A 24376-nucleotide genomic window follows, 5' to 3' on the forward strand; every position below is an offset into this window, starting at 1 on the left:
TTATACATACATATATACGTACGTCTGTACAAACATGTGTGCGTGTGTGTATGTCTGTGAGTGTGTGTGTGTATGTGTGTGTATGACCAGCATGAAATAAAAATTTAAAAATACACTGCAAAGACAACTGAAAACGTGCACTTTTATCATAAAACTCATACGGTTTTGACCTCGATATAAAACTTCAGCGAAAATTACAAAATGTAAGAGAACTATATAAAAAAAGAACTTATCAAAAATATAGATACACACACATACTTACAAACTTACACACACACACACACACACACACACACACACACACACACACACACATACACACACACATACGTAGACCGCAAAAGGAGAGAGATGGATGGACAAAGAACTTTCAAGAGAGAGTGAATTAAAAATGTGTATGTACGTATGTTTCCATCTATTTATACATGCATATGTATCTATACACACATTTACGTATGCATATATGCCTATGTACACATATGCACACACGCACACACGCATGTATATATACATACAAACATACATACATATATGAATGTGTTTGTGTACATATATATTATATATATATATATATATATAATATATATATATATACATATATGTATGTATGTATGTATGTATGTATGTATGTATGTATGTATGTATGTATATGGAGAGGCAGAGAAGGTGAAAGTGATGCGCAAGAGAGTTTGAAATAGAAACAGGCAAGGCCGTGAGAGAAAAGTCACACATAAAGTAGAGTAATAAAAACTTTCTTGCTACTATTAACAACTAGTCGGAGGGAAGATTAGAAAGATCTCTGTACTTTGATCAGTAGACGATAACTGCCCTAGGTCGCCAAATACATGTGTTATTGATTCGCTTCTACGTAGGCAAACAAATAATTATCCGATAAGGCATGTAACTGGTTACAAAAGCCATAAATAACGCTGATAATGCGAGATGGAAAGAAGGAAGTCTGTTCGGAAAGTAGATGTGTACAATTTAAATATACACCAATCCCTAGTTGGTCTTTGTTATTCTAATGCGCTTTTGCTCTTTTACGTTCTTTCTTAGGTTCCCCACATATTTTTCTCTCTCTTTCTCTTTCTCTCATTCCTCTGTCATTTTAGGTTTGCTTATCGTTATCTCCAGCGTTTATCACTGCAGACAATACCACAACGAGCAGTTATGAATTATATATTAAAATGCACGAACAGAAATACTTCCGAAGGCACACCTCACAATCATACAAACACATACATTCAGACGTTGGTCTTTATCTATGTGTACGTATGTGGTGTATGTATATGTAAATGTGTTCGTGTGTAATATATCAAATATATGAAGATACTATAAGCGATAACAAACAAGAAGATAAAGACAAGCCGCTTACATCAAAATAATGCTAAATGTATTAAATATTCTCTCTGGCGTTATTATCATGTTTCTAGAGGCCGCACGTTCATAGCAATACAGCCCTACAATTCTCCTTCCTCGACATACGGTAGAAAGACTTGTATCGTAAAACACATAACAGATACACACTCACACGCACACGCGCGCGCACACACATATATGTATGTATATGTGAGTGTGTGTGTGTATGCGAATACTCATGGCCATGCGGTTAGCGTATTCGGCTCACTATTGTAAGGTGGTAGGTTCGATTAACGGAACTACGTTGTATCTTTGAGCAAGGTACTGCATATCACGTTTCTTCAGTCTACTCTGCAGGCAAACTCGAATTCAAATTGCAATTCAATGGGCGGGCTTGTCACATTCTGTGCTACGCTGATACTCACACAGAACAACGTGTAGGATGCGCGTGTCTGTGGAGTTCTCAGCCACTTGTACGTTAATTACACAGGCAGGTCGTTTCATTCATCGGACCAAGTCGAATACTCGCCGTCATGATCTTTCTGCTGCTAAAGTAATCTTTAATAACCATATCACCAAATATAATCAAGCGCTATGTTGCCTAACACCAAGCTTAAGAATTACTTAGCGCAGGTAAATCCTGTTTCTAAGCTCTCCAAAACCATGAACATAACAATCCCCACTAGAGATAGAAACACATCCTAATCCTCTATCCTATAGAAAACAACTTACGTAACACGTCCAATCTTTTCGTTCTAAGCCCAAGAGAACTCATACCTTATACAATCCTTGGCATAGAAATGTATCGCAGTTACCCATAAAGAACTTGGATACCATTCTCCGTAGATTACCTGATAAAAGTGGGGAGAGAAATGGGATTTGGTATACACTCCACATTTCTTTAAATGTTAAGGGTCTACCTTAGCAATTCTTGGCCATTATTAAATCCAGTTTCCTACCTCGGCAAAAGTACCACTCAATCTTTAACTTATGCTCTCTTAAATTATTATATTTTACTACAGCTTATATCGGATCAATTATAGCTGCATCAGATAGGCGGATATTTAACAGATTTAATTCACAAACCATGACTAGGGTACACAGCGCTGCGATAGGTAGTGCAGTGAAATGAAAGCAAGTGATAAAAATAAAACTACAGAATAATAATAATAATAATAATAATAATAATAATAATAATAATAATAATAATAATAATAATAATAATAATAATAATAATAATAATAATAATAATAATAATAATAATAATAATAGTAATAATGGCCACGAACTGGAGAGTAAACCTTAGGAATGTGCAAGTGTCTCAGCTGTGCCACATCTGCAATAACTTGGATGAAATCATTACTCATATCACGAACGAATGCCTTAGATTTGCCGCATATTACTATAAGTTGTGGTGACACGACTAGGCAGCGAAAGTGCTACATTAGAAACTGTGCGAAAAGTGGAGGGGATAGAGAGAGGCAGAATTTGGCGGAGTCGGGGACTAGCAAAATCCTCTGTGATTTCCCAATCCAAACAGATCAGGTGCTAGAGCATAGCAGACCGGACCTAGTGGTGGTGGACAAGGTGTAACACATACGCTATTTGTTGATTTTGCATGCCCTTTTGACCCACGAATAATCAAGAAGGAAGGCGAAAACATAGATAGATAGAACCTTTTAAGTACGAAATTTGGCCAGAATAATCAGGAAAGTACTAGATAGTAGAAAAGAAGTAATACTGTAGACCACAGGTAGTAAGCCCACTATGCATGCAAGACTCTAGAGGTCCAGCAAAACCAGTGATAAAGAGATATTAATGATAATAAAGCTTTGATACAACCAAGTATCGATATTCAGCACATTTAAGTTCTTCACAGTAAGTCTAATCTACTTCTTCAGTGGACCACATGCATTACCGATGGGATAAACACCATGTGCTATAACTCGGCCCATTATTGAGTTGGGTTCTCCATACGAAGATCAAAATGTTCTCTGGTTATGCTTGAAGGAATCTTTACAAATACTGTTACATAAGCCAACACAATTACTAAACAAACAATATGGAACGTTTTCCTTTTGTGTTCATAAATTGTTTGAGAGATTTTGATTTTATCACAAATCTAAATGCAGCCACACGTGTACCATTGTATAACCCTGTTACTCATTAATTCCTCTGAAACATAGTTGACATAAGACTTAATCTTATTTAATTAAACTAATACATTTACTTTATCGTATATTATTTTACTTTTCTGTGTTAACTTGTCGTACAATATTTCATTTTTGGATTTGGTTTGCAAGATTCTTTATATGAGTTCGTGTGTCGAAGCCTATTCTGTTGTGTCTGTGGAGAGTCATTTTCTTTTTGTGCCTTATAATGTAACACACTCACCGAAAATAAGGATAAGAAATAAGTGGAAATTTTGTCGTATAATATTTTCTTTACATTTTCTCTCATCACCTGATTTATATTATTACTTATTTAAATTAGACATTTGTTAAATTAAATTAATATATTTACTTTATTTTGTTTAATGTAAATTATTTATTCTAATTTAGTTTATTTTATTTATCTTAATACATTATACTTCACCTTATCGAATCTAGAGTAGGTATTCTATTCTAACTTGTTACCCGAAATCGCAAACTTTTTGTTTTATATAGTTTTCGGCTCGAAGTAATCGTTTGTGTCACACTCTTTGACAGCCTGCCTTGGTTGTGCTAAAAACCCTAATCAACAGAACTGAGAACTATTCCGTTTTACTGCGAGTTACAATAAGCACTACTAAAATGATCTCAGTTCTTCAGAGCAAATTGGTCTTGTACCTTCTCCCCTCATGCAATCTCGACTCATTCACGTCTTCACCTCACGTTCATCCTTGTTGACTACATTTCCAGTCCTTCACTATTCCTTACACTCAGTCCATTCTCTTTAGATTGTTAGTAATCTAGAACCTTCTACTTGGTCAAGCCTTTCTGACAGTGAAACGAAACATTACTGACATCAATCACTCCGATTTCGAAGGAATTGAAGATAGAATCAGTCCCACTCTTTCGCCAGTTTCAACAAATAAAAAGAAGCTAGTAGAAGCAATTGTGAAGCTCCAGTCTATATCTCCGCTCAATTCAGACTCTAGATTTTGGTCAAGCTTTAGCAAAGTTAAGGTAGAAGATACCCGGGAGCCGCATGAGGAACAGAGAGAGACAGAAGAGGAAAAAATGGAAGATAAAACAGAATGGGAAACCAATGTAAAAGAAAGAAGAGAAAAAGAAAGTCAAGTTGTAATGAACCCCAACCCACCCCAGCACCACCCAAACCCTCTTCGTCCCACTCTTCCCCTCCAGACACAAAGCGTACCCATTCCAACAAGAAAACAAAAAATAGACTCACAGAACAACTGACAAAATCTCCTCCCATAATGCATGCTATAAGTGTATTAGAAGACGAGGACCTGTTGGAAATATTGAGGGAGAGGGCGGAACTTGAATTGTCGGATAGTTGGAATGAGGAAGGGTGTATGGAAATACTTTTTATAGTAGAACAAGTAAGAGAATTTGAAGATGAACTGATTAATATTTGGGTCAATAAGAAAGGAGATAAACTCGGACAATAAAGAAGAACTACAAAAACGGTCGGAGTGAAAATAAGAGACTATGTATTTTTCGAAGGACTATAAGAAGAGGACATATGAAAAGAGGACAGGTAAGTGATGTTATCCGATGAGGGCGGGTAACATTGCTTTCATCTTTCATTTTCACCCTCTCGTTTTTATCATGCGTTTTATTGGGTTTTTTTTTTCATTTTATGTCCCCAACGTGTTGTTTGTGTATATTCTTTGTCAGCCCGTCTTATGTAATAAAGAAATTAGAATTGTTAGCCGGCCGGACTGGCATTTTGTCTGTTTTATGTTCTAATTCCACCGAAGTCGACAACATAAGCACCAGTTGAGCTCTGTCGATGTAATCGGCTTAGACCCTGCTTGAAATTGTTGGCCTTATACCAAAAATTTTATATAATTATTTCTTGTTCTAAATTTTCTATGTTTTAAAGTATTTTAAACTTTCTATTCTATTTCCTTAAATGTTTAGCCTATCAATTGTATAATATCCTCACTACTTTTGTTTCTCTAACACTTTGCTCGTAGTAATACGTACACTGGAACTTCATTTTTTCTTGATCTTTATTGCGCATTTCATTGGATGTTTTGAGCAACATTGCAAGTAGCATAATCTGTTGTCGTTGTCTGGGGGTGGCGGCGGCGTTCATTGGTTGTTTTGTTGTTGGAGTGACAAGACGTGTCTTTTCGAACTCTGACATTTTTGGATTCCCCACATCTAACTGAAAACAAAGAAAAAAGAAAGAATCCCTCAAAATCTCAATGTTTTGGATTATTTTACAAACAACGGATTTTACAACAAAGTGGCATTTATATTTTGCGACAGACTTTCAAGGTTCGTATTTTAATCCATTTTATTTATTTATTTCTATTCTGTTTTCTTTCCTTTTGGTTTTACAAACAACGACATTAAAAATATAATGGTCGGACACACCCCACTAGAAAATATGCGAACACAATGTGATAAAGAAAGAAAGACAAATGGAACGCAAATGGGATACAGTAATTTAAAATAGGCACATAGATATAAAATATGACCCGTCAATAATACAGAAAATATTGCACAATATGATAACAACAGCGCTATCATTGCTAGCCCTAACTAAGAGGCACAGTATTTCTACAGCAAAAGTACTGACATTGCAAATAGGATTCAGTTTTGTCCGCTACAAAAGGCAGGTGGATACCTTTGATACGAGAAATTTCGCTGTGGTAAGTGACGCTTGGATGCGCAACGTCACTCTAAACTGCACATCTTTACTCGAACAGTTTGTGCAACAGCGAGCAAAGAGCATGATTATCTATGTGCACGAGTGTGTGTTTCTGGATTACTTTTATGACTGTGAAAGCCTCCGGTTACCTCAAAAACACTTAGTGGAATATCTTTTAATGAAACAAGAGAAAATTCTCGGTTTGTTGTGATAAGGGATGCGTGTCTGAAGATGCGATTTACTGATCCGAAAAGGAATCCCAAAAATAAGTTGAAATAAAAAGATAGATCCGTTAATGTAAATGTGTTCCAGTATTTACAACAGAGTAACAGAAAAGAGTGATTCCGGATCACAGGAAAAATAGGTACTACTAGCGAACAGTGGTCCCGGTGCGCGAACTTGCGCATCCGCGCTAGCTAGTCGTAAGTAGTCGATCCTACAACGACTTGCGCGTATGTTTGTATTTCAAGGCTGAATACATATAAAAGAAAATTAAATAATATTTTTCGAACAAAGTAAATAAAACGCAAAGTAAATCATTTTTAAAACTAAGTAAATGAATTATTTTTATAAACAAACTAAGCTTAGGGTTAGGTTTAAAAAATTAGGTTTTGGGTTAGGGTTAAAAAGTCGCTGTAAGATCGACTACTTATGACTAGCTAGCGCGCGCACCGGGATCACTGTTCGCTAGAAGTACCGGAAAAATATTGATTACTTCTGCGTTGTAACATTTGCTTTGCAGTTTTGCTAGTTAGTCGGTGAAGAGGGAACGAATAGTGACACGTGGTTAGTTGGGTTCAAGATGGACAAGATCATTGTGGAATTGTAGCAAGCGAAGGTGCTGAAACCAATGACATGATGCTAATTAGGCAGAGCTAAGGACCCAGTAGTCGTAGTTACAATAAAAAGAAATTGATGGCGCGTAGTTTTTGTATCAGGTTCACAACAGTTCAATATCTGTCGGTGAGTTTTGTCCTTTAGCAAGACAATTTATTTCATGTGGCTCTATTCAACTCAGCTGCCAAAAAATGAGTTCTACTCGTAATTCAAAGAGCTAGCCTTGTCACATATGTCCCTCTGAATCTTCCTGAAAACTAACTAAAGAGTACGCGTATCTGTGGAGCGCTCAACCACTTGCACGTTAATTTTACGAACAGGCCGTTTCGTTGATCGGATCTACTCGAACCCCCGTCCTCGCAACCGACGGAGCGCCAATTAAGATATTTAACAAAAAAGTAGAGATGCAGAGCATTAGACGTACGCGATTAAACTAAGGTTTGCCTCAGTTCGCTAATGTAACGAAAATGAGAAACTTAATTGTGTTTCTCATTTCGGAAAGGCTATATTGTAGTGTATATTATCGTGAAAATGGATTTAGAATTGGAATACAAGAACGACAAAAGAAACACTTAAAATGCTCTTGCAGTGTCTACATCCAAATTTAAGAAACCAAAAATTTGTATGGCATTGCTACTAATTATCCCCATCTGATTTACAGCAGCTACTGTGTTTCTATATGTTGAGAGATGAGAAGGCGGCGAGCTGGCAGAAACGTTAGCACGCCGGGCGAAATGACTAGTCGTATCTCGTCTGCCGTTACGTTCGGAGTTCAAATTCTGCGAAGGTCGACTTTGCCTTTCATCCTTTCGGGGTCGATAAATCAAGTACCAGTTACGCACTGGGTCGATATAATCGACTTAATCCGTTTGTCTGTCCTTGTTTGTTCCCTCTGTGTTTAGCCCCTTGTGGGTAGTAAAAAAATATATGTTGAGAGATGAGATATAGAGGAATACTCAGACACAGACATGTTAAGTATATCGTGATGTAATTATTAGGTCTTTTTATGTCTCATTTTTAAGTTATTATACGTAACTAAGTTGCGTTTATATAATTGTATATACTTTTTTAATTTCGCATATCAGTTATCATTTTGTTCTACTACACGTCGTTCTTCTAAGGCTCTGCTTAGCATTTTATGTTCTTTTATGTATGTATGAAATGGTATATGCTTGCTTTTGTGGTTACAGAAATTTCTGCTATTATAATCAATGTCACATTTTGAAACCGGCCGAGGTCACCTACGCCGTTTATTTTTCCGGAGTCGCTAATATATAGAATTAGTTCAGTATTAGATTATATATAATCACCTTAACCATCCCTCCACTAATAAGAAAATAAAAATGATGTATTGTTACTGTTAGAAGCTATCAAAAGAGGAGCATCGGTAGAATCAAGATACGTCGACGTTCGAGGTACTTGTATCGCAGAGTGGTCCCGGTTTGCGCACACGCGCAGACGCGCGTCCGCGCTAGCCAGACGTAGGCAGTCGATCCTACAAGCTGACTGGCGCATGCACGATATATACGTGTATACGATATATACTTGTATATATCGTATACACGTATATATCGATACAAGTATATATCGTGCATGCGCCAGCCAGCTTGTAGGATCGACTGCCTACGTCTGGCTAGCGCGGACGCGCGTCTGCGCGTGTGTGCAAACCGGGACCACTCTGCGATACAAGTACCGACGTTCGACTCCAAGGATTTTGAGATCAAATACATTTGAAGTCAAATTTGACTTTAAAATACTTGGGGCTTACAAATTAATGTACTGGTTAAGGTCCAGTGTAGATTTAATCGGCAAGCCTTTCTTAAAAATATTTATAACTTGTGTCTATATAAGAAGCACTTATTAATTCCATTAAAAATTGGTTAGCAGGATCGTTAGAACATCAGAAAAAATCAAAATGCGGGTATTTTTCCGTTCTGGAATCATATCCTTGAGAGGTTAAATTCCCATCTCATCATAGCAGTGAACTGTAGACATCGATTTAACATCAGCCCCAGAACTTCAGATTTATACATGTTAGAAACCTTTCGACGGCTGTTGATTAGCTGCAGCGTCGGACAAAATATTTCATGAAATTCCAGTTTTTTACGTTCTGGGTTCAAATATCGGTAACGTCGACTTCCTCCTTCAAGGTTCAGTAAGATAAAATACCAGTTAAGCAGTGCCATCAACACAGTTAACTAACACCTTCCTTAAATTGCTGTGCTTGTACTTTGTTTTCAAATTACCAATGGTAGTAGTATGACAAAATTCTTACAATGCCAGATAATGTCTTTTGCGTTAGTTCGTTGCCTAACTTAATTCTCTAAGTCGACAACCATCGTGGTCAACTTCATTTGTTTTCGACACACACACACACACACACACACATATAAAAAAATTAGAATGACTGACGAATAAGAAATTATCTCATGGTCTTACAATTTCTTATTCTTTTGTCATTCTAACTTCGTATTACTACTCTGTACTCGAAAGAGTTTTGTTCTGAAGCTTATGTATATTCTATCAACAGGTTAGTAGTATCACTACACGTAATTGAAATAATAATAATGGTAATCTTTTCTACTGGAAGCACAAGGGCCTCAAATTTTGGGGAAGGGATTAAGTCGATTGCATCGACACCAGTGCGCAGCTAGTACTTTTTTTCATCGACCCCGAAAGGAAGAAAAGCAAAGTCGACTCCGGCGGAATTTGAACTCAGAACGTAGCGACCTGCGAAATACCTATTTCCTTTACTACCCACAAGGGGCTAAACACAGAGGGGACAAACAAGGAGAAACAAACGGGTTAAATCGATTATATTAACCCCAGTGCATAACTGGTACTTATTTAATCGACCCCGAAAGGATGAAAGGCAAAGTCGACACTTGGGGAATTTGAACTCAGAACGTAGGGACCTGCGAAATACTATTAAGCATTGCGTCCGGTGTGTTAACAACAGTAATAATATATATATGTATATTGTATGAGTAAATCTATTTTAGTCTAGCACTATACCATATAACTGTCACCAGTTCCGAAATCTTATTGATCGAATGTTAGAAGATATTATTTTTATTGATTTTCTTTGTGGAGTTCATATTATTTTAGGAATGACAACGAACGTTAACTTTTCTAAAATTCTAAGTATAATTAAAATTGTTATTTTAATCACCGCTATATGATTGGCGCTGTTTTGTTTTAATTTTCCGCAACATTTAGACCTGGCTTTGCCTAGTCTTCCGCTTCTCTGTTACCTCGCTTCTGTTTATCTTTAATTAGATACGCTTGCTATATTAATAAGAATAACACAGCTACGTTTTCATTGGCGAGGATCTCTAACTCTATCCATTGAGTTGTGTGTTCAAATACGAAATGCTTTGTTAATGTCAGTGAACGCTTTGCTAATGTCAGCGCTAAAATGAACCTAAAACTCTAGCATTACTCTGTTAACATTGTGGAATTCAAATTCAGTTTATTTATTTAGCGACATCATTCTTAGCAAGTGAAGTCACATGACTAAAAGGTTCGGGGTATTCGGTTCAGTATCGTAAGGTCGTGAATTCGATAACCGGCAGCTTGTTGTATCCTTGAGCAATATTCTTTATTGCACATTGCTTCATTCAATGCAGGTGACAAAAATGAGGAGTGCCTGTAATTGAAAGGGCCAGCTTTATCACATATTGTGTCACCCTGAATCTTCCTGCGAGATAGACGTTGCATGGTTTTGCGCCGCCCTTGGGCTTCGAAGATAAAATATCCATCCTCCAAACTACAAAAATTCAACAACAAAACTGGAAAGGGTGGGGGGCTTGAAATAATTATTCAAGTAGCTCCTATCCACCTCAAAGAAATTGTTGGGTGTGGTCTCCAGGGAGGAGAGGAACCAAGTTACGTGTAATGGAAAAGTGGAGGAAGCCTTTCTGTTTCAAATGCAGAGAGAAAGGGCATGTTAGAGCAGAGTGCACTCCTCACCCCACGCAAACTCCAGAACCCCCAACTACAACCGACAGCTCTTCAATATCCTCCCTAAATGCCTGAGAGACCTGCATGGTGTGGATGTGGGTTTCTTTAAAACTAAACTGGATCTCTTCTTGTCAGGGGTTCCAGAAGAACCTACCGATCGGCAGGAAACACAGATGCGGCGTCGAATTCCCTTGTTGACCAAGTGATACGTATCAGAGGGGGTTTCACATACTAGTGTAGCACAATCAACGGTGGTGCCCCAGCATGACCGCAGCTTTCGGGCTGAAACATCTTTAAGGATGTAAGTCTATGTATATATATATATATATATACACACACACACACACACTGATCGCCGCTTAATTTCATCTTCAATAAACATCACATCAGTTTAGCTTATATGTATTTATAGCAAACGCGTTTTATTGAGGTTATGGGAATTTGAGCGTATGTATCATCAAGACACTATTTATAGAGGAAAGGAGAGGTCTACGATGGTGGAAACCAGCTGCGAATAGATATTCACGTTTGAATCTGGCTCAACTTATTGAGAACGAATTGATATATCATAATTCTGATTCTCGCCCTACTGTGTGCATCTCGCAAATGTTCCTTATTAATTCTCTGAATGGGGATCAATCTCAAGCTGCACGGGAATGACAAGCTTTGAGCCACTATTAGAAAGAATCATTATTTATCATTTTTATTACGATTTTTGAGTCAGTGAAATGACCAAATCCTTAACATTTCGGATAAAATGATTAGCGTCATTTCCTTCATCTCTTTACGTTCTGAATCCCAAATCTGTCGAGGTCAACTGTAACTTCCATCCTTTCGGAGTCGATAAAATAAGTCCCCTTTAAGTATTTAGGTCAATGTATTTAGTTAACGATTTCTTAAAAAACTGCTGGTTTTGTTCGAAAATTAGTTACCATTATTAGCATTTATTATTACTATCATTATTCGATATCTATTTCATGCATATTTTAATTAGATGTGTTATCCCTAGGTTTAATGAAAATGTATCTTAACACCTCAAAAATCTTGTCTTGAAGAAGACAAGATGACAATTTCTCCTATTCTGTAGGAATTTGTAAGTTCTAGTGACTGTACCTTTTCAGGGACAATTTTTCTATTTGTGTTCCACAGTTTCTTCATCTCTCTGGCTACTTTTTGATACTCCTCAATAACTCAGTTTATCTCATTTCATCTCTGCTGTCTTACAGCAATAAAACCTATGATCATAAAGTTGTTTTTGTTTCTGTTCTCTAAGATTATACATGGTCGCTTTCTTTTAAGGTTATAAGTAGCCTGAAATGGTAAATCCTATAAAATCCATTAACTTCCACAGCCTCTTGTTCATGTTGTATGTTACTTCAAATTCGCAGATATGGTTACCTTCCACTACTCTCTTTTACCAAAGTAATCATGCTCACACTTGTACTCATATTGTGCTAGCTTAATTCTCTCGCTAACGAGTAGGCGTTAACGCTTTCATTCCTTTACTATACATTCTACGTTTCCGGCATAATGAACGGCTATAATTAACTACTCGGTTTTTGTTCCATTGTTCACTCTCTAGGTTTGTTTCATGAATAGGCCATGCAATATCTCTGTCCACTTTGTTCTTCTTTCTGATCTACTGTATCAATAACTTCTGCAGTATTTCTAGTCTCAGTCTGCAAAATATAACGTAGATTTTCTAACCTCAAAGAAGATATCTTCTACGTTCAACAAATGTCTGACTCCTTTCTTTCTTGGTAAATAGACTCTCTTTACTTGTTTCAGTCATTTGACTGTGGCCATGCTGGAGCACTGCCTTTAGTCAAGCAAATCGACTCCAAGACTTATTATTTGTAAGCCTAATACTTATTCTATCGCTCACTTATGCCGAACCGCTAAGTTACGGGGACGTAAACACACTAGCATCGGTTGTCAAGCGATGTTGAGGGAACAGACACACACACACACACACACACACACACATATATATATATATAGATATATATATATATACATACATATACATACATATATACGACATTTCGCTTTCAGTTTCCGTTTACCAAATCCACTCACAAGGATTTGGTCGGCCCGAGGCCATAGTAGAAGACACTTGTCCAAGGTGTCACGCAGTGGGACTGAACCCGGAACTATGTGGTTGGTAAGAAAGCTACTTACCACACAGCCACTCCTACGCCTATGTCAATATTTCATTCAGGTTGTTGTGTATTACGCATCCGGAGCTACTTCGTATTCCTTTATCCAATTACTGTAAATGTAACTTTTTATTTCTTAAAAAAGGGAGACATGACTCCGGCACTGATTACCTTGATGATATTACACCAACTTAAGTTCATTTGAAGAACTTTCCTAAGAGTTGTTGTCTTTGCATAACTTTCTTTTCGTTTCTTTTCCCATTAACCTTTCAGTATGCAGTACCTCCAGGCACTTGTTTCGTTCTTTTCCATTGATCTAATAACAGCCTCTTGTAGTATGTTTATCCCTACAAAAGTAGAATCTTGACCTTTCTTCATATCAAATACTGTACACTTCTTCCTCTAAATTACTGACTACTTTGCTTGTTAATTATTCTTACGGTTTGAACAAGAGAATCCGATTCATTCCCATTTCGGCGTTTATGTTCATCCATATAATGCAGATGTTTATTTTCTCTTTTATCGTAGCAACCTCATCTACAGATTTAAATGTTCAGTATACTTTTGAAAGGGATCGACACAAATGTACAACACAAAGCCTTGTGCCTATAACAGAAAATATTGCTATTGTAATTATTATCATCTTAGATGTTTGTAATGTTGCTATTATATAAGGGAGGATCATGAGAAGCTAGTCGTCAGAAATATTTTGCAGTATGTACTTCCACCGCTTTAAACGCTGTATTTTTTTTAAAAAAAAGAAGAAAAAAAAGAGCGTATAGTGACACTTTAATTTGTTAAAATAACAGTGCGGCGATTTTCATCTAATGTACACACTCTCCAGATAGTATAACGATGTTAAATATTAGAAATTTATAATTTTCCGTTAATCGATTTTTACAGAAAGCGGCATTACAATATTTAAACAGATTTCAACACTTCGAAAATTGTTTAATTAACTTACTTGTCTGTAAACATTATTAGAAGGGTGTAAACAAACGAAGACAACAAAAATTTTCGTTATCAAAATGTTTTATTGTGTATAAACTCAACAGATCAGTAACGTGCTCAAAATATACAAGTGACATTTGTTGTAGATGCACTCACCTTTCACATTATATATATGTATATATATATATATATAAGTATATATATATACGTATATATATATATGTATAGATGTGTGTGTAAGTATATATTTATGTATTACATGTTATCCAATCAGTTTTTCCCAGTACAAATAAGTTACAATAGATTTGATAGATCAATCAATAAATCGAAGATACCGTGTTTCACGCACGCCGTTCAATATTTGACATGATCTTTCAGCGGAGATATCAGTGTGAGGGCCGGAACAATATCCATTGAAAACTATAGCACTCATTAGCAAGAACAAAAAAGAAAAACAAAGATCGTTTACAGAAATAAGATAAAAATGGAAATATAAGATTTTTAATAAATTAAAAAAGAATGTTTCTGATCAGACTTACTAGGATAAGACGTTAACGCAAAATCATGAGAATTTACGTTTACCAAAATATAAATAAATAATAATAAAAACCGAAAAATCAGCGCGTTAGTAACATCCATCGTTCTCACCTTCAGTCACATGATCAATATAACCATCACCGTCAGCAATTGTATTTCTTCTTCTTATTATTATTATTATTACTATTATTATTATTATCATCATCAACAACGATGTAATGCTGACAGAGAAAATATTAAGGATATTCATTACGGCTAGGATATTTTAATCAATGGTAGCAATAACAATAACAACAACAACAAATAATAATGGTAAATGACTAATAACAATAACAAATAATAATAATAAACAAATGATTAACAATACAAACTTTTTTTTATAAAAAACCGCGTTAAACAAATCACTGGTAATGCAGCATTAACGTTAAGATATTACAACATCAGCGAAGAATCAAGAATGTTCATAGCAAAAATAATGTGATACACATATACGAATAAACATGTGCTTATATAAGCCTAAGTATCGTAAATATTAGAGGTTCGTGTTGTTCTTTCAAATTTGCTCTTGCTCTGAAACCAAACTGCAAAGGTTATAAGTTTTCCGATGATAATATAGCTAGCGTCTAGATCGAAGACACAATCATTCATTCGTGCGAAAGCATTTATCAGTGGACAAACCATAAACACTATATTGAATCAATGCATCAAAACAGGTAAATTGAAAGATATATATATATATATATATATGAGGTGTAATCTCCATGTCCTTTGAAGTAATATGTTTATATTTCTTTAAAATCGGCCGAAATTGATTGTCAGTATTTAACGGGAAGACTTCATATAGGTTATTCCATCTGATTATATCAAATGATAAGTGACAATTTTATATCGCATGCACGTTTTTGTTTAAACATAATCACATCGGTCCATGTATATATATATATATATATATATATATATATGAGGTGTAATCTCCATGTCCTTTGAAGTAATATGTTTATATTTCTTTAAAATCGGCCGAAATTGATTGTCAGTATTTAACGGGAAGACTTCATATAGGTTATTCCATCTGATTATATCAAATGATAAGTGACAATTTTATATCGCATGCACGTTTTTGTTTAAACATAATCACATCGGTCCATGTATATATATATATATATATATATATATATATATATATATATACATTATATGTTACACATGGATGTATATGTATGCATGATATTTCCCAACAATACCTGTTTTCATATTCCATTCTGAAAAGCAAATAGGTGTAAATATGCGTTTTCACTCGAAATAGTGATTTTGATTCTTGTATTCTTTCCTAAATCAGACCAGATGTTCGATACCCAAAGGCACGTTTCAAAATGTAATTTGCAGCAAGAAAAATCATTCCTGTTTACAAACCACTCTGTTCCTTCTTTCATTCATCTGCCTGATATCACATAACAGGTGCCTGAAAGAATATTTACGGTACGACGAGCTTTCAATCATTTCACCAAGATCAGAGAGCGCATAAGTTGCTTGGCGATTTACCTCCATTTGCAACTAACTAGCTAAGAAAAAAAAAGGGAAACTTTTCGAAAAAAATGTCCTTAAACTAATCTTTCCGACTAATTGAATTGTTGCGTATTGACTAAAGCGAAATCTGTAACATAAGTGAAATGATAATCGCATCAAGAACGTACCGCAAGGTTGAAACAAATGATTCTGCAAGAATGGGTTCCCTTTAGCATCGGTTGCTATGGCAAAGACATTTTAGAAAAGCCTTCGTTTGCAAACTTGCTGATAAGGAAACTACTCTGATGAAGAAATAAACGACAAAATATATTTAAACCTTTTTGCAATTTATATATTTGGAAAAGAATGACACTTAAACTCAACCACACTCACCCTCATATTCAGATAATAGTGTTCATACAGAAGCACCGATATGAATGTTATACATATTTGCTTGAATATAGGTAGATGCAAATGGTGCATAGTACAAGTAGATGAGATTGGTGAATACTTAATTCAACTGGAAGTTTTGCAAATTTTCGGCTTGAATAGGACATGGAGATATATTCCTCAAAAGCGAACAGTTCGACTTAATATTGAAATATATGTATCCCGAATGTGTAAATATTGGCGTTTAAATTGTGGTTTAAAGTATTTATAGATAACATGACAGAAAATAATGAAGAATACATATACCCTGTTGTCTTCTTTCAATATTATGAGGAAAACATAAAATAACTTTTAGATTCGGCGTTACTAAACGTTTTCCAATACAGTTCGATAAAATCATTTCCTGGTAAACGTTTACAGACTATATGTAGCAGAAGACAAGAATACGTTGCGCAAACTGAAGAAAATACATCGTAGTGCTGAAGCTATTGATAACACTAAATATAAATAATTTGTACTTTAGGTACTATTATTATAATTATTGGTCTGCATTGATACGAAATCATATCTTCAAATTATAAAATATATTTGCAGTTATTTTCCAGCATGGATATTTCAACTGACAATAAAATTTCCTGAACGTATTGGCGTTAGTTAAAAATATCTATACATATTTTGTATAGATATTTGTATATATATATATATATATATATATGTATATATTCGTAGTATGAGATGTATATATCTATAACCTACAAACAGACTTCAGAATTACTATCTATCTACCATAACAATAAGTTATCGGAGATGTGAATGGAAAGAAAAACATGTCGAAAGAATAATAACAAAGACAGTATAGAAAAATATTAGAATCACTAGAAACGCAGAGCGATAAGCATCTTAGTAAGTAACATATACAGAGTTTACTACTAAATATTTGGTTGTAGAAACGCTTTCTTTTGTGTGCATTCATGTTGTTTTACCATGATTCGAAAAGAATATTTCACAGCACCTGCTCTTTTCCGAAAATGAAAGAAAGGATATTTGCATCAATAAATATTTAAGTGTTAGTTTTATTTGAACATGAAACCGCTGCTTTGATGTTTCCCAGCGAAAACTTATGTGTGTGTGTATATATATATATATATATATATATACATAAATAAATATGTGTATGTGTCTGCGTATGTGTATATATATATATGTATATCTGTATATATATGTATATATATATGTGTATATATGTATATACGTGTGTGCGCGTTTCTGTGTTTATGGATACACATGTTTATAAACAAATGCAATATATATATATATATATATATATATATATATATATACATAGGTATATATACATCGAGATATCATTGTATATTCATTCCATATATATATATATATATATATATATACATAGGTATATATACATCGAGATATCATTGTATGTTCATTCCATATATATATGCATATATATCTCTTATATACATACTTTTATAGAAGAATATATCGTTTGTATATTATGAACAGCATGCAAAAATAATTCTTTCTTTCTCTAATTCATAAGCAGTGTTACTACAGTGGGGATGTTTTACTTGAATACATATTTCTCGAAAGCGTAAATTCCTAAAGGACATTTATTTCCATTCTACTTGTGACAAATACCTCTAATATTTTAGCGTGCAATTTTCTTCGTACAAAACAATCTATAAAATTTTGATCACCGAAGGACAATATAGGTTTAACACATTATAGGAATTAATTTTTTCCAGGGAAATGACTGTCGGTTATCAAGAAACCATTTACGATGCATTGATTCCTGTGACAAACCAATGTTTTAACTAACGACTGAATTTTCTGCAAAACATAGATTTAAAAGTGCTTTGTGAGACCATCTCTCTTTAAAATTTGCACTTGTATTTCATCAGACTTGTTATAAATACACGCATATACACTCACACTGACACATACAAACACACGCAGGCAAATATTTCTTTTATTCTCTTCACAATCGCAACAAGCCAAAGAATTTATATAAAATATTATTTCCACATTTCTTTACTGTAAATTCTTGATTCAATAGTGCGATATTAATCGATTTAATTAACATCTGCTATAATAATAATAATAATAATAATAATAATAATAATAATAATAATGAACATAAATATTGAAATGTTATCTGAACAGTAGGAATGATAATAATGCAATTAAAGTAATTTCGTTCCTGGAAAGAGAATAAATAATTAAACAAGTATCAAACCACGCAAATGAGCGAGAAAACAGTATCTGCGCCATTGTGATGTTCGGAAAAAAATACATTTTGGCCACTCTCCACTTATGTCCCGCCAAACTCTCATTAGGAACACACACATCTAAAACACATTTCATATATGAATATGTATATGTATGTAGCCCATTATACATGAATATATATGCGTATATATATACATGTATATATTCATATACATAAATGTACATATATATATATATACATGTATATATTCATATACATAAATGTACATATATATATATATATATATATATATATGTATATATATATATATACACATGTATATATTCATATACATAGATGTACATATATATATATATATATACATGTATATATATAATCATATATGCACATATATCCATATACTTTTATATATATACACACACATATTTATATATATACACACACATATATATATATATATATATACATATATATATTCATATTACATATACATGTTTTTATATATACATATATGTGTATATATATATATATATATATATATATATATGTGTGTGTGTGTGTGTGTATGTATGCAAATTCGCTAATACGTTATAAAATGGATGTACATACAAACATTTATACATATGAAATATATGTACATGAATGTATCGGTAATTATATATGCAATAAAAATTATAGGAACATTATACACACTGCAACAAGCTGGGACATATGTTGAGCTTAAACACAATCGCGTTATCCAAAAAAAAAAAAAACTAGAAAGGAATAGCAAAAACATTCATCTGCATCAAATAGTTTAGACTATGGAGAAAAACAATGGAAAACTAAACATTTATAAATTAGTGAATAATGAAACAATAATAATATTCATTTGCAAACAAGAACATCTATCTTTCAAACAATTAACACTATGTTTTCCTTTTTGTCTTCACAATTAAATATCGTTGGTTCATCAAAGAATTATCCTCATAAAAGAAAAAAAAAAGATATTTATGGCAATATTTGCCATGTAACCGTTTGAGGATTTCTCACACACCCACATATGTGAAAGCATCAATACACGAATCGACATCGCACAAAAAAAAACTGATCTTCAAGTCTTCATTCAGCATGTATATATATATATATATGCATATATATATATATATGTATATATGTGTGTTATTGTGAATGTGTGATGATATATCGTATATACATATATCATATATATATATATATATACATACAGATATGTATATATATATATATATATATATATATATATATATATATATATATATATATATATACAAGTCGTAAAATTTTGGTAGAAACAGTGTTATTGAATAATATCCCAGAATTTGATACCTTCATCCATTGACTGTATCGTATGTTGAGTCTTTATAATATTTGATCACCACTTTCGTTACCAACATCTTCAACGATATTATCAGAATGATGACAGTTCTTTTCCTTGTTTATTTTTATTTATATTATTTTAATTGTCACTTATTTCTCTCTTCAGTTTGCAAAGCAACCATCCATATTTGCATATTTTTCACCGTTTACAATGTCTATGAAGGATGATGTTGCCAGCATAGTTTATGTGTAAAAGTTTCATAACAACCAGAACAAAGATAATAGAAAAATGCATGAAAAGTCAGTAAAAGAGTATTAAGTGACAATTTCCAACAATATTTTACTGGATTTGATAATCCGGCATAGTTCAGTGATATTGTTTATTTTTATGAAAAGATCGAGTTATGAAATTTCTTCTTGGATTTTACCTCAAAGAGGTTTTTATATCTTGACAATGAAAATCCTTCGTATATCAGTAGTACCTCGTTGATCCATGCTATGGCATCTGTACAGTCGGGTTTTGAATATAATGTCAGTTTTTATTAATAAAATTGTCAAGCAGTTACACCAGTCATTCAGCCGAAACCTTCCATTCCGTCTCGGTCTCTCTCATCCTCTCTTCGATAACAAATTTTCTGCACTTTATAAAAATGACAATAAGTGAAAACACAAATACGATATATTTTTCCATTCTCTAATGTACTTCGTTTTCGATGTGAAATGGATTGGAATTGTATTTTCAATTTCATGTTCGTATCTTGATTATATATAGTATTTTTGTCACTCATTTCAGTTACAGTTGTAAATTCTAACAGCTAGATCATTTTATAAACGAACGAAACAGAAATCATATATATATATATATATATCTCTCCTATTTCTAGTAAGTAATCATATCAAGGAAGATTATATTAATATTGTTTGATTTATGACTAAAACACCTCATTTTGCACTTTTCCGCAATTATGGTATCAAAAGTATATCTTTCTCAACAAAAGTATGCGAACCTCTGCAAATATTCTGTATTCAAAATGTATGAAATCAAGATCCAACCGATATAAAAAAAAATGTGATTTCTGCTATAGAATCCTACATTTTCGAATTGAATTTACTATAGTAATTTAGATTCATATTTATGCAGGAGATTATAAAATGAAATTTATATTGCTAGATTGATATATCTTGAATATTTACAGTAGTCGACATATACGTATACATCCGTCTACATACATATTGTTTGATTGTGGAAGGTGTCAGGTTTTAGACATACTACCTATCTCTCTACGCATCGACTTAACCATTAAATAAACTAGCTACAGATAAATATATATTACACGATACAACCTCATCACATGTCCTATAATGAAAGAAACCTTACAAATGTGAACGAAAGTAACTGGGAAAGATTATTTTACTTAGATAATAATTTTAGAAAGTTGTTTCTCTGTTGATTTCATAGGAATCGTGAAGGCTTCTATAAAGTACTTCAATATGTAAAGCATGCTTAGCAGGAGTTAAAAAGTATTCGATTTCAAATCAGAACCTCATTGATACGGGAATTGCAGAACTGTTTCAATGTTTGGAGGCGTTCAATCCCTGTATATAGTCACAGAGGAAGCGACGATATTTTTGGATGAAAGAGAAAACTTCAAAAGGTTTATATAGGTCTACCAATCCATTTATCAATCTATCTCCATCTGTACACACACACACACACAAACTATATATATATATATATATATATATATATATAATATATATATATATATATAAAACACACACACACACATTTAATACCATAAAATACTGTTCAGAAAGCAGTTTCTGCCATAGTATTCGCGCATGTTGTGTAATCCTTAATTTTAACTTAAAATTCAATTTCAAAAGCGTCTCAAATATTGTTAAATAATCACTTTAAGATTATTGAGACAGTGTTAATGTTAATGAGAAAGTTCAAATTTCATTCAAGCTAATAATTATCTAAATTATTTTATTGCTGTTAAACTAATAACGAAACAAAATATTTTTCTTGATAAATTAAACTGGTTATCTAATGTGAAATAAAAAGTGCAAATACGCATAAATAATAAGATAAAAAGCAGAACCATACAGACGTTATAGATGCACTTGATCATAGTTAAATGCCTGATGATGCCACGAATTGCATGTTTTCAACACTTGAATTTAGGACCGTCAAAAACACGCGTTTTGAAACATCAACAACTTAAAACATAAATAGAAAGGAAGCGATTTTTACAAAACACTAAACCACATTGCACGTGTATGCTGAATTAAAACAGGCGTGTGACAATATTTCGTCTCTACACCGCGTAATTATTAACGTATTTCACTGTACTAATCCGATTCACTTGAAAGATAGCATATTTGTACATTTGATTTAGTGTTGGTATATAAGCTGGATTCGAAATATGTAATCGTATCTTATTTCCTTCCTTAAAAAAAAGTCATTGGATAGAAGAAATATATTACTGGCAAATGCTTGCCTTTGTCCATTTGAAGTTCTTCCTTCCGTTACAAAACCTAGCTGTAGACTATAAAGAGAGAACGCAACAGCAAATGAAGAAACAGTTTGTATACTCAACCGACCCCTAAGGAGATGATTACTTATTGTATAACATTTCGATGGGTTTTATTTATAACTGTGATTTTATAAATGTATGCTTGTTATTCCAACGTAATAATTTACGATCAAATACTTTTCATAGCATATTAAAAACAACTGCTCACACTTTATTTTCGTAGAAATCAAAGACTAATGTAATGATTGTTTTAATGAATTTCTTTCGATAATGGTATTTTAAAACATAAGTACAAATACAGATATAAAGGAAACTTCGAATACATTTTTTTGCTTTTTGGCAAATTCGCGGCAAACATATGACAGTTTGCGAATTATGGAATTATTTGAATACCGAACCATTGAATACCGGTTTTAAGAATGATTCCAAAATTTATATATATATATATGTATATATACGTGCATACATACATATGCATACATTACTGTTATATATACATACGTACATATACCATATGATATATATATATATACGTCAATTAATTAATAGTATTATTGATGATTTAGCTAAATAGGCGTTTGGTTGAATTCAATCGTTGAGAATTTTGCTTGTAGTTTATGATAAATATTTGAGAAAACTGCACCTGTAATTTGGGAATATTCTGATTTCCCTGAAAAGATTACCTTAAAATTTCCAATCAACGTGATGTAGTTTAAAAACTGCTTATGAAACAGTTAACATTAGTACATATTTCATAACGGTTGTCATAAAATTTATGATAATTAATGAAAATTTCTATGATTTATATGTAGCATTTTTAAGTTTCATTAATTTCAGTATGTTACAATTTTGTAATTTGTGAGATGATTTTGCACTTATTAGCCTCTAGAATCTTGACGTAGATTATCAATGTGGCCAACAATAATAGATGGAAAGACGAAATAATAAATAACAATTTGAGAATGAGACGTTGCAATGGCAAACGCTGAAAGAGCCATGAATTTCATGAGCAACAACACTGAAGACGTTGAGTGCAACGAAACTTTCTTGTTAATTGGATATATTTAATAAACCAAATGAAACTAATAATTCACAATGATTATCACAAAGCCGCCCTGTTGTTGATAATGATTTAAGAGAAACTTAAACGATAAAAGTAAACCGAAGTTTATAAACAATATATTTATTCCTCTGAATAAGACAGCAGTATATAGTCAGAATTAATCAGAGTTGTACACCTTGTATATATGGTTAATTTAGCAGTAGTATATGCAGAGCATGAACACTGCTCATATATAATATAACATTAATATATATATATATACATATACATGAATATTCACGCATATATGAATGTGTGTGTATATATAGTATACTTATTGATATATTTATGAATACGTAATAATATGTATAATGACAATACACATACACAATATATATATGGATATATCTATAAATGGATATATATACATATATATATATATATACACATATATATGGATATATATATATATACATATATATATACACATATATATGGATATATATATATATATATACATATATATGTATACATATATATGGATATATATGTATACATATATATGGATATATATACATATATATGGATATATATACATATATGTATATATATATGGACATATATATATAATGTATGCGTGTGCGTATGTCTGTATGACTCTTTTCTTAATGTACAT

The 24376-nt window shown here is 33.0% G+C and overlaps 1 long non-coding RNA gene across 1 annotated transcript; it reads right to left on the reverse strand.

Annotated features, from left to right (window-relative positions):
- Positions 1-246: 246 nt before the first annotated feature.
- LOC118764043 lies at positions 247-24058 on the reverse strand. Its single transcript, XR_004999832.1, has 3 exons — positions 21907-24058; positions 10155-10158; positions 247-257 (listed from the first exon to the last, which is right to left on the reverse strand). It is a non-coding gene; the product is annotated as an uncharacterized LOC118764043 (long non-coding RNA).
- Positions 24059-24376: the final 318 nt, after the last annotated feature.

This window comes from Octopus sinensis, linkage group LG1 (genome assembly GCF_006345805.1).
Source record: "Octopus sinensis linkage group LG1, ASM634580v1, whole genome shotgun sequence".
In the NCBI taxonomy this organism is placed as follows: Eukaryota; Metazoa; Mollusca; class Cephalopoda; order Octopoda; family Octopodidae; genus Octopus; species Octopus sinensis.